This window comes from Vitis riparia, chromosome 9 (genome assembly GCF_004353265.1).
Source record: "Vitis riparia cultivar Riparia Gloire de Montpellier isolate 1030 chromosome 9, EGFV_Vit.rip_1.0, whole genome shotgun sequence".
Classification (NCBI taxonomy): domain Eukaryota; kingdom Viridiplantae; phylum Streptophyta; class Magnoliopsida; order Vitales; family Vitaceae; genus Vitis; species Vitis riparia.
In genome coordinates, this window is record NC_048439.1 from 22,986,769 (window position 1) to 22,999,703 (window position 12,935).

At 31.7% G+C, this 12,935-nt stretch overlaps 1 pseudogene; it reads right to left on the minus strand.

The window, feature by feature from the left end:
* Positions 1–12,935, minus strand: part of LOC117922022 — a 68,794-nt pseudogene that overhangs the window by 54,055 nt on the left and 1,804 nt on the right.

Here is a 12,935-nt window from a genome sequence, read left to right on the forward strand (position 1 = left end):
AATGGTTTGGGAGCTTAATAGCTTGTTGTCTTCTTAGGAGCTCAAATATAGAAATTAAAAACCATATTTTGGTTCATGTTATGGGATATTGTACAAAGCAACCAAAAAAATCATTGCGGTATGAGAACCATTTCTTCACACAAGAATGATGAAAAACAATGAAGAAAAAATGAAATAACTATATAAAATTTTAATTTCTTTTAAAATTAATAATTTATGTATGATTTAATTATTGTACCTAAACTTGTTACCATGGTATGAATTATGTGTGTATCACCAAAATGAGATAATGTTTTAAACTATATTTAATACTTGAATCCTTAATTAATATATTCATATAATCCATTACTTTTAGGTTGCTAATCAATAACTGAGAGCTCTATCCACCAACTTGAAAGGCACATTATTATGCCCCTAATATGACTCAAATCCATATTTATTGGTTATTATATTAATATTTAGATCAAGTTTTAATCATTTCATATTAAAATCAATTAGTATTCACTGAGAATAAGTTGAATCTCTTATGATATTTAAAATCACATTTTATAGTTCTATTTCAAGAATATGACTCTTATTTGTAATACTAATATTTGGATCGAGTTTTAATCATTTCATCTTAAAATCATTTGATGTTCAGTAAAGATAAATTGAACATTTTATGATATTTAAGATCATGTCTTATAGGTCTATTCTAAGAATTAGTCATTTGTAACTCAAACTTAAAAAAAAAAAAAAGTCATCCATATAACTCCAAATTCCAAGAAGTTCTTTTGAGGAGAGGTGAAGAAATATGCTAGCTAGTTTCCTGTAATGGGAATCCCAAATCCAACTAAATATGATAAAGGAATCTAAGAGAATGACTAAATTTCACACTAAGATATAACTTATTCCACTATCTTTTATTAGGTCCCATTTCATCACCGATTTTGTGGATTGCTTCAATAATTTAAGAAAATATTTTCCCTAATCAAACTGATTTTCTATAATCCCATACCAATGATGGGACTTTATCAATCCAACACACTCCTAATTTTCCAAGTTTGTCACTATTCAAATAAAGACATGTTCTTAAAATGACCCCTTAGTTCATGATTGTGACTCCAAAATGATACAAAATATATTACAAATAAGCCAAACACACCATAATGTGGGTAACCAATTTTTAAGCAATGGATCCCAAGTTTGTCATCTTTTGGTGATCATATCAGCTCACCATCCAAGAATTCATCACTAATTTAAAAAATAATTGATGTGGGGATCCCATCATTGTCCGATTTCTCCTCAAACCCCTTCATGCATATTTGTCCTATAAAGAAAATCCCACAATATGGAAAATGATGTCATTTTCCATGACTAATGAACAACCTTTTTAAATTGTTCCACAGTATTTTAATAAAGTGCCTAACACATGATCAAACTTTTTTTCATATAGGCCCAGCTCATTTTCTCACACCTGAGATCAACAAATTATTGAAAAATAAATGAATTTTCTTGATAAAAAAAATCCTAAGTCATAGCTTTTATTTTATTTTCTAAAAAAAAATACTATTAGTTAATTAGCTAAAAAAATGATTCAACCAATGGATTTTAAAAAATATAATAATTTCTTTTCCCATCAATGTCCCATTATATATATATATATATATATATATATATATATATATATATATATATATATATATATATATATATATATTCAAAAAGTAGGTATAAGGTAACTAGACAAAGGAGAGACGCATGTCATAACATTTGGAGTTGAATAATTGATGATGGTAAGATGGATTCCTACACTCACTTTAATTGACAGTAAAAGAACAAATTAAAGGGCATGTCATAAATGTATTGTGTTGTAGAATCATATAGGAGTTGATGATAGAGTTTAAACAAACCTAATACAGAAGTTTAAGTATATGATTAATGGCTCATAAGTGGAAAAAAACATGTTGTTTGGCCACATTAGCTTCTCACTTGATAAAGAAAATAACAAATTAAAGACTATTTACATTATATAGCACATATATACGCCTTGATTTGATACACTGAATTTATTTATAGATTAATGAGAGTTGACATGTTAGAAGATAATGGCCTCTCTTTATGATGTGGTCAAAGTATATCTTGTGTTTTTATGACACCTCATTAATGTTCTTTTTTGTTATGTTGCTACATAAAATTAGACCTCCATCAATCATGTTCTAATATTATACAAAATCATAATTCTATCCCATAATGCCCTTAATATTCTAGCCCATGGATGAGGTACCTTCCATCTTGTTAGCAATTTGAATTTCCACGAGTTCTTAAATAAAACAATTATTTTAGAGTCTCTAAAATATAAGTCACATCATCAAATAAGAGATTAAAAATTATATATTTCAAAGTCATAAAATGAATAATTAGTTACTAATTTAACATAGCTAATTATTCATAAAATTAATTTTTATCTATAAAAAATAATTTAGCAATTATAGAAAAACAATAAACTTAATACTTGAATATAATTAAAAACTAAAAATGTTAAATTTTGTCTTATCATTTTCACTTTTTCATAATTAAAAATAAATAAATAAATAATATATCAATTCATATTTTGATAGGTTAACTAAAACTTTAGAAACACCTTAACCCTAAAATTTTCATTCAAACATTGTCAATGCCAATTCAAACACCAAATTAAGCTATCGGTGCCGCAACAGTGACTGGACCCCAGCAAGGCAACCCTTCTCCCTCCAATTGTGATTGTGTGGTAGTAGTCAGTGTGTTGGAGAAGGTTCGACAGTCTGCAGAACGTGGTGTGTTGGGGAATATAGCGGGCAAATCGTGGTGTGTTGGGTCCTTGGGGAAGACAAGCCAACAAATAAAGGTAAAATTTGATTTACCTTATTTAAATCAACACACCCACACTGCCATTGCCTCACCACGTTGAGATTATATTTTTAATTTATTGAATCAAATCATATAAATTGGTAAATTATATTTTACTGGCTAATTTGATTCATAATTTGAATCAATTAAAAATATATTTGAAATTTGATTTACCTTATTATGTTGAGATTATATTTTTAATTTATTAAATTATGTAATTTTTTATTTTATAATATTAAATTGATTTACATGTATTTAAATTGGTAAAATTAGGAAATTCATGTATACAATGTAAAGTAATGTTTAGATGTAATGTTATGAAATTGAAGAATTGGAAAGTAATGTTTATATGAAATTGGAGAATTCATAATGATAATATTATGATGATATTAAATATATTTATATGTAATGTTTTTATTTTATATAGAGATTATATTTTTAATTTATTAAATTATGTGATTTTTTTTAATCTTATAATATTAAATTGGTTCACTAAATTATTTTTGTATGGTATAGAAATTATATTTTTAAATATAAAATACATTTATATGGTAAACTTCATATGGTATAAATATTGTATTTTTAATTTATGTTTTTATCTTATAATATTGCAAAATTAAATTACATAGAAAATTAATAAGCATTTAAAACAATTTTTTTTTTTAAATAATCATAACTATAAAAGTAATGATTTAATAATACGGATTAAAGGGCATGCATTTACATGGTATAGAGAAATTAAATTTATATTTGAATCAATTTTACTTCATTATATCATGTTGATTTTTTATTTTATAATATTCTACAATTAAATTACAATAGGAAATTAATAATTATCAAAACAATAAATTGGTTCACCAAATTATTTTTGTATGGTATAGAAATTATATTTCTAAATATAAAATGCATTTATATGGTAAACTTTATATGGTATAGATAATGTATTTTTAATATATGTTTTTATCTTATAATATTGCAAAATTAAATTACATTAGAAAATTAATATTTATTTAAAACAGTTTTTTTTTTTCTTTCAAATAATCATAACTAAAAAAGTAATGATTTAATAATATGAATTGAAGGGTATGCATTTACATGGTATAGAGAAATTACATTTATATTTGCATCAAGTTTACTTCATTATATCATGTAGATTTTTTATTTTATAATATTCTACAATTAAATTACAATAGGAAATCAATAATTATCAAAACAATTTTTTAAAAAAGAATTTTGTTTTATAAAAATATTCATTTATTTAACTATTATTTATTTTAATTAAAAAAACATATAAATAAGTGAAAAATAAAAGATGGTGAACTTAGGTGAGATCATGTTTATTGCTTTTTTAGTAGAATTTATTGTTATATGGTAACAATATGAAACATATAAATGAGTGGAAAATTGAATATTAAAATTATTATATAAATGTGTTTATATATATTTAATTTGAAAAGTAAGTTGTTTTCCTTTTATACATGGTTAGGTTAAAATTTAAAAATGACTTCAAAAACATGATATTGGTTGGGAGTATGCAGAACCTATTGGTTGTAGTAGAACCATAAAGTGTAAATATTGTGGGAAAGTTATACATGGTGGTATAACAAGATTAAAACAACACATCGCACATATATCCGGACAAGTGGAAGGATGTCCACGTGTACCGGTAGAAGTGTAACATAGTGTTAGACAAATATGTATGATACTTCAAAAGAAAAAGCACAGTTAAAGAAAAAAAACAAAGGAACGAATTTTGAGTTCCTTAAATAAAGAAAATTTCTATGTAAGAAGACAAATGAAACAAGCAATGAAAGAAAGTCGTCGAATTTTTTAAGAATGTAGACAAGAGCATCAGAAGGGTGCTAGTTCCTCACAACCTTTTGATGCTAGGATTAAGCACGGACTGACACGTAGCTTCAGTGTAAGAGAATGAGCTAGCATACCTCCAAAAGGAATTGATCCCTAGATGTTCCCATCAAAGCAAAAATCAATTAAAAACTTGTTTTCTACTGAAGGGGTGAAGAATGTGGGTAAAGCTATTTCTAAATTCTTTTTCTTTAATGCAATACCATTTAATGCAATTGACAGTGGACCTTACTATCAATCAATGATTGATACCATAGCAGAAGCAGGTCCAGGCATCAAGGGTCCTACGGGATACCAAATTGGAAATACTTATTTGGAAGAGGAGGTGCAAGAGCTTGAGGTATATATAACAACATTGAAGGCTAAATGGCCTATATATGGGTGCACAATCATCTGTGATGGTTGGAGTTTTAGGACTAGAAAGCCTATCATCAATTTCATGATTTATTATGATAGAAGTATGATATACCATTCTTCAGTTGACACTACCAACATACCTAAGACAACATACTACATATTTTCCCTTATGGATAAAGTTGTAGAGAAGGTTGGGGAGGAAAATGTTGTTCAAGTAGTCACTGATAATGAGGCAAGTTTTAAAGCAGCCGATATGTTGTTGATGGAGAAGCAGAAGCATTTGTTTTTGTCTGCTTGTGCAGCCCACTGTATTGATTTAATGATTGAAGATATTGCAAGTATGAAGCAGATTAAGGAGACATTAGATCAAGCAAAGATGATCATAGGATTTATTTATAATAGCTTGAAAGTAGTGAATTTGATGAAAGTGTTCACTAAGGATACAAATATGTTAAGGCCAGGAATAACCCATTTTGCCACTAAATTCATTTCACTTGAGAGTCTTATACGTTATGAGGCTGATTTGAAGAGAATGTGCACAACAAATGAGTGGCGTGAATTCAATAAAGATAGGAGCAAAAAAAGTCTAAGAGATAAGGTATCCAACCTAATCTTAACTGATCGATTTTGGAAGAAGGCAGGGGAAGTTCAAACCATCATGGAACCTCTTATCAAAGTATTGAAATTGGTTGATCAAGATAAAAAGCCCACACTATCAATCATTTATAAAGCAATGGATAAAGCTAAATTGACTATCAAGGCATTGGTCAAGCAATGGGAAAATTATTGGGAAGTCATTGATAGAAGGTGAGAAGGTCAATTGCACAGACATTTGCATGCTACAGGTAATAAAAAAAATTCTTTATGTATTTTTTTATTATTTTTTTCAAGTACAAATTATTGTAAATTGATCATTATTTAACTTATGGCAGCATATTTTTTAAATCCAATGTTCCAATATTCAAAGTATTTCTCCAACCATCAGAAAATTAAAATTGGATTAAAGGAGGTTATTAAGAGATTAGAGCCATATTTGGATAGACAAGCAAAAGCTATTAACGAGGTATAATAATAGTTTATGACCTTTTTATAATACATTTTGTATATGTAATGTGCATTAATAAAAAAAAATATGTTAATGATGTAGGTGAAATTATTTGTTGATAACCAAGGAGAATTTGGAAGTGCACTTACAAAGAAAGCAATAAATCAATCTCTTCCAGGTAGTTAATACATTTACGTCTATTACAAATAAGAAATTATCATCATTTTTTGTTAAATATATCATAATGATTAATAAGTATGCATTTTCTTTATTATAGCTGAATGGTGGAACAGCTATGGCGATGAAGGTCCACATCTACAAAATATTGCTATTAAAATTTTAAGCCAAACTTGTTCTTCATTAGGTGATGAAAAAAATTGGAGCACATGGTCATTGATTCACACAAAGTTGCGCAATCGTTTGGCAATGAAAAAGTTGCATAAGTTAGTTTATGTGCACTATAATATGCGACTTCAAGCTAAGAATTTGGTGCAAGAGCGAAACAATGAAGATTTATACAATCCAATTGATTTGAATCATATCTTTAATGATGATAATATATTAGATGAGTGGATACGAGAAGGAGAGGCGCCTATTTTATCATTCGATAATTTGGATTAGTTGGATAAAGGTCTTCCCATAATAAAGAAGGTAGAGAAACAGTTCATGAAGATGATGGTGCCACAAATCGTAGAGTTAGTAGGCATACAAATAATGCTACATAAGAAAGAGATATTGATTCTCGTCGTAATGGTAAGGCTCCTAGAACAATTTCTTCAAGTTCTAGTAGTGATGATGGTGACAATGGGGGCAATAGGCAGGGTGGTGGCACTAATGGGGGTAGTAGAGGAGTTGGTGGCACTAGTGAGGGTACTAGAGGATATGGTAGCACTGGGGGCGGTTATGTTAGTCAAGTAGATTCTAGCATGTCATGGGCATAAGGAGATGAAAATTACTATGCCACACAAGACACAGATCATGGATATCGACCAGGGATATGGGAACAACGAAAGCATTTGGAAAGACTAACTACATTTCCTAGTGATGATGATTATTCTAGTGGGCATGATTATCATTGATCAAATTGTCACCCTATTGATGAGCACTTACAGAATTTGGGTATAGGATCAAGGTCATATTTCAGAGGAGCAGATGATAGATCATATCACAACTTTAGACCGTGATAGCTTTTCCAGTACTTTTAGTAGAAATGATTTTGATTGATTTCTAATGATGCATCCAGAGGGATATTCAAATACTGGAACACGAGCTAGTGATTCCTATGGATATGATCAATCTTCTAGTAGCAGTAGCTTTGCTTATCGAGGTTTTGGATACTATCAATATGGTGTTAATCTCGAACAACCTTTGAAACCATATTTTCCTGATTATGGATCATCAAGCTAATAATCTCAGCTAACATATTTGAGTTATGAACAACTCTTTCAACCATATCCTTACTATGGGAATTACCATCCTAATTTGTATACTTGTTGTAGGACTGATGAGGACGATTTTGAACCCCCTCATCATTCAACATGGAATTGATTATTGTATTATATGTTTGTTAGTAAAAATGTTATTATATTTGAAATAAAATAATTTTCTTTTATTAGCATTATCATACATAACTTTGAGCGGATATTTTTATAACTATTTAAATAATGTTAAATGTGAGACAATTTTATTTTCTTAATTTTTTGAGCTTATTTAATTGTATATATTTTTCTGATGATTTACATAATATTTTTATAATTTTTTCAATTTTCAAATTAGCTTATCGTACGTATCGTCCGATACCAAGCCGATACACTGAGACTGATACGCCTCGGGACCCTTTGAGTCAGTGACCGATACCGCGACTTTGAACCATGCTACATATGCTTTGACGGCATGGCAATGAAACCAACCTTAGGGTAGTGGCACCCACTTACATACTGTGCAAGAGCCCACAATGGAAGAGTATTCCTATAAGTCGCATAGTGTAACATGCAGTTCTTCATGAAGGCTCCAGTGGTTTCCTGCCATAGATAATTGGTGATTAAATGCTTAGACTACCACCCAGTATATATAATCAGCTACAAAAGAACATCATTTTTCATTTCCCAAAAACATGTTAAAATGTTGCTCCTTTTGTCTTTTATTCATGTTCAAGTGAGCTACCTGTTGAGGAAAATCACCATCTTCCATTTGGGAATTAATAAACAGCTTTACAGCCCTGTGAAGAGGTGTTGGGTCTCACTCCGCCTGTTAGAAAGGAAAGGCTAGACTCAGATGTTTTGGGAGAAGTCATATTGTGAAGTAATGTAGAAGACCAAGTTAAGCTTATTGATGATGGAACTGTAAAAACTAACCTGCCTTGAAGAAAGTAGCCCCATCAGAGCCCACCCGGTTTGTACCAAATTTGACTTGTTTCCTTCAAGAGGCGTATATTTCTATATCACCAAGCATAAGGATCACTTGTTTTTGTCCATGTTTCTACCAGAAAACAGAGTAGTGGGTGGCATGTAAAAATTACCTTGTCTGGGTAAGAAGTACAATTCTCTTCCCAACCACCATCATCTCTTTGTGATTTGAGTAGAAACTCAATAGCTCTACCAATAGCAAGACAGTTGTGGTAAGTCTTGCCAACAACTGCTAGGCCCCCAAGTGCAAACCATGAGCCATAGGTGAAACATACTCCCCAATTGCCATACCTGGTGAAATGTTTCTTTGTTTAAATAGATCTACACTGCATATATATAAAAATATTTCCCTAGTGAAATAATAATAGTGGAGTTGAGAAACATACCATGAGCCATCAGGCATTTGCATGTCTTCAATGTACTTAGCAGCATTTATGATGAAATTGTCTATCTCTTTCTTCCTGTGTCTCGGGTGTAACTTCTTAAAAGAAACTAAAGCCTTAATTGCTGATGCAGTGCACTCAATATACCTGCATCATTGTTTCGTTAGTCTCCAAGGACGTTAAAGCTAGCAAAGTTAGAAAAGGAACCTGGTCAATTATCAAGAATCTTACTCATGCTCGATGACAATGTCTGTAAAAAATTCAGTGGGGTTAAATAGCTGAAAAGAGAAGAGATTGGCATTGATTTAGATTCAAAGAACACAAAGAGTTAGAAAGAGAGAGAGATAATGCAGAAATATTGAAGTTACCTCCAACCATTCTGAAGCTCCTACAGGCTCCCAGGCATGCAAACCACCATTTTTACTTTACAGTGGTTTAAAAAATGGGGGCTATTGTTACTAAGAAGTTATGACCTATTTTGTGAAGGGGACAACCATGAAAATGGCATAAGGAAGATGATTCTCACTTGCAGTGAAAGCAGGATGTTGACAGAATCAAATAGTTGTTCAGGTTCCATCTTCATACCAATAATTTATGGTGCCATCATTGAAAAGAGGAGACAACACTGTGACGGAGAGGGGACTTCAGTAAGAAACCAAGTAACTTTAGTTAATCTGCAAGCCCTGACTCAATTGAAGTGTTTGAGCAAAAAGAGTTACCTTCAAACCTTCTGTAGTGCAATCAGAAACTTGCCAACCATGATCCTGATCTGAGAATGTCCATGATCCCTTGGAAATGTGGCGGTACATGCTTTTAAAGTCACCAGAAGGATTGTCCTTGACCTTTAAGATTTCAGGTAGTATGAAGTAAATAGACCATGAGAAACCCAAGTAGATTCTAGTTGAAGTAAAGAAATAAACGATGGAATTCAAGATCAAACCTGAGATTCCTTTATGAATTCATGTCCTTTCTTGAGTACAGGTCCAAGTTCATCAGTCATATTGCAAGCTAGCAGTGCTTGAAGGGCAAAACTAGTGTCCCACTCTTGACTACCAAAGCTCTGCAATAATCGACAATTTCAAAACCAATTAGGCAGGAAAGGGATAAAAGCAGCTTCAAACCATTTGCATACCTGAAAATTTTTAAGAAAAAGATCAACAGATATTATCTAATTCTCTTACAACTGTTTGGAAGATTAGTGATTGAACTTGTATTCTGACCTGCATCTTTATTCCATCTTCTGCAACTCATATATAATCTGGGATCCTAACAAGGTGCTTCTTGAAATAGTCCCCATTTGGATCTTCAACCCAACATGCGAGCATACACACTACCTGTTCAATTTAAGCAATATCAGTACCCCAAAGAAGTGACATATTGTCTGAATAGTCATTATCCATTATTGAAAAAATACCTTCTCCACACATCCAATAGTAATGTATCGACTGTTTTCATCTTCATAATGGATGTTTTTCATTGTTACTTCAAGAGCCTTCTTTCTCAACTTTTTGAAGGGCCAACAAGTAAGAAGAGGCTCGGTACATATGTACAAACTATCCCACATTAGATCTTGCATTAGGGGATGAGGGTAGTAGAGATCTTCCTACAATAAACAATTTTGAATGTGTGTTCCATGCATATGTAGCATATTCATAGGAAAAGAAATTGTTTCCATAAAAAATCAAAACTTACCTTTACACAAAGATGTCATACTTTCTTCCAGTTGATTTCATTATAAGGTTGAAGGAAGAGCTCTTCTCTCAGTTCTAGAACAAGAGGCGTGATTGGGCCAATGAATCGTTTACCATATAAGTACGACATGGGCATGTAAACCATCCGACTGTAGCAAAACATTCTTGCTGCATCTAAGGACTCAAATGAAAAGAAGATAGACCAAGACAAAGCAATACCTAAGAGAGGAAAATAAAATCTTTTTAGTATATGATGTTTTGGTAGACATCACAATGGAAACCCTTAAGACCAATAAACCAGTCCCAGGTTGGATTTGTACGTATTCATGTGCCATCTTATCACTGTATAAAGCTCAAGTTGCTCAGCTTTTCGCTTATCCTTTTTGTTCCCTTTTATTTCTTCTTCAAGTAGGCATTTTTGGGATTGATATCTCTGAAGCCAAAGGGGTTTTATTATTATTATTTTCTTCATAAGTTTAATAAGAGATTTTACATCAGACTCTATTTTCACAACTTCAATATCATCTTTGAAAAATTGTGATAAGAAGTTCTTTTATGATTAATAAAACTTTTACAATTTTAATAGTGTCTTTTAAAATTTGTGACATTGGCTTCAGTGTACTGTTTCTAACCAGAGAAGCAAAAAAGCAAGAAGCTAGCTATCTCAAACAAGACCTAAGAGATAGAGGAGGAATTCGGATCTGCGTTGAGCAGTCGATAAATTTTGAAGAAAAGAAGAGGCGAAAGCAAAGTGACGTATGGTATAGAAATCCAAGAAAGTAAACTTTATTAGCTTAATGATTTAATACATAATACATAATGCAACAATATTCCAGAGGCAGAGAATAACCAACAACTTGTTTTATTTATGAGAAGTGCTCTGCAATCGAAATACCCAAAAGATGAAATTCATTCCTAGAAGAAGGCACATAAGAGAAAAACTGGTTGTGATGGGAATGATTTCAGCAAATGAGAATTCGATTGAGTAGCAGCATTTTTACCCTTTTATTCAGCATCCTTAATACCTATGATATAAGCCATACTCTTGAATGTGCAAGCTGCACACAAACACACGCACAAACACATAGCAAAACTCTGTTCTGAGTCAATGTGACAAATTCCAAATTCCATGCAAGAAGATCTTAATATGTAAAATACATTAAGTGCGAAGTAGATGTTAAATTCAAGAACTTGAGTTGGTAGACATAGCACAAACCTGGATGCATAGGAAGAAAAGAAGGGAAGAGCCAAAACTCTGGGGGCATAGGGTTGCTTCCTGACCAGTCAAATAAGCCAAATAGCTGCATGGAAGAAACAATTTCATATAAGATTCAGTCCAACACACAAGAATAAATGGCATAGGATGAATATGAATTTGTGTTTAAAATGGCCATACTGAAAGCCAAGTCTTTCCCCAAGAGGGAATGGATGTCACTCCACCTTGGTCATGGATCCATTTACGCCCTCTTGCACAAGCATCGTCTCTTCCACCATCTCGCCCTTCTCCAAGGATACGCATACAATGTAGCTGAGGGTTGTACAAAACATGGTGCTTTGTCCCTCAATATGAAATCCCCACCCACCATCTTCATTCTGCAATGTGCATAAGCCATTTTCTTACTTTAAAGCTCCAAGCCCATTTATGAGGTTAGGATGATGACTAGGTTCAAAATATATGTATCTGATGGTAGTATAGGTAGCGAAGAATTTCTTTAAGAAATTCTCCGGGGAATACAATGTCAAGATGCCTTGTAATGTATAGACACATGACCTGCATTTTCCATGAAATTATGCCATTAAGAATGGCTATTAAAATGGTCTATATTCATGATTTTGAGTAGACTCACCAGGAAAGGAAGGAAATACAATGGGCCAGAATTTTCTGCAAGCCAATGGCCATCACTTGCCTGCAAGGCTGAAAAGAAATGTGCACCCCTTCTCAGTGCTATTGTGGCTGTCTCATATATAATTGCTTCACCATCCCCAACCTTCACTTATGGTATTGTTTGTTTGAAATTCTTCTCTCTGAAAAACTGCAAGTTTTTTTTTAGGCCAAATGAAATGGGAGTTAGTGAAGAACAAGTTTAAAAGAAAAGAAAAGGTAAATTAACCTCAATTGTAAACATCTACAATTGTTCCAAGCTAAGTGAGACTATTAGAGTCAAGATAGGTGTAACAATTGTTAATGTGTATAATATCTATTATGAGTCCAAATCCTATAAACTTAATTTTTTAGGATATTGGTTGTTCAACATGATATCAAAACTCGATTTTACAATACGTCTCACTCTCATTATTGAACTATTTGGTTGATGGTCTC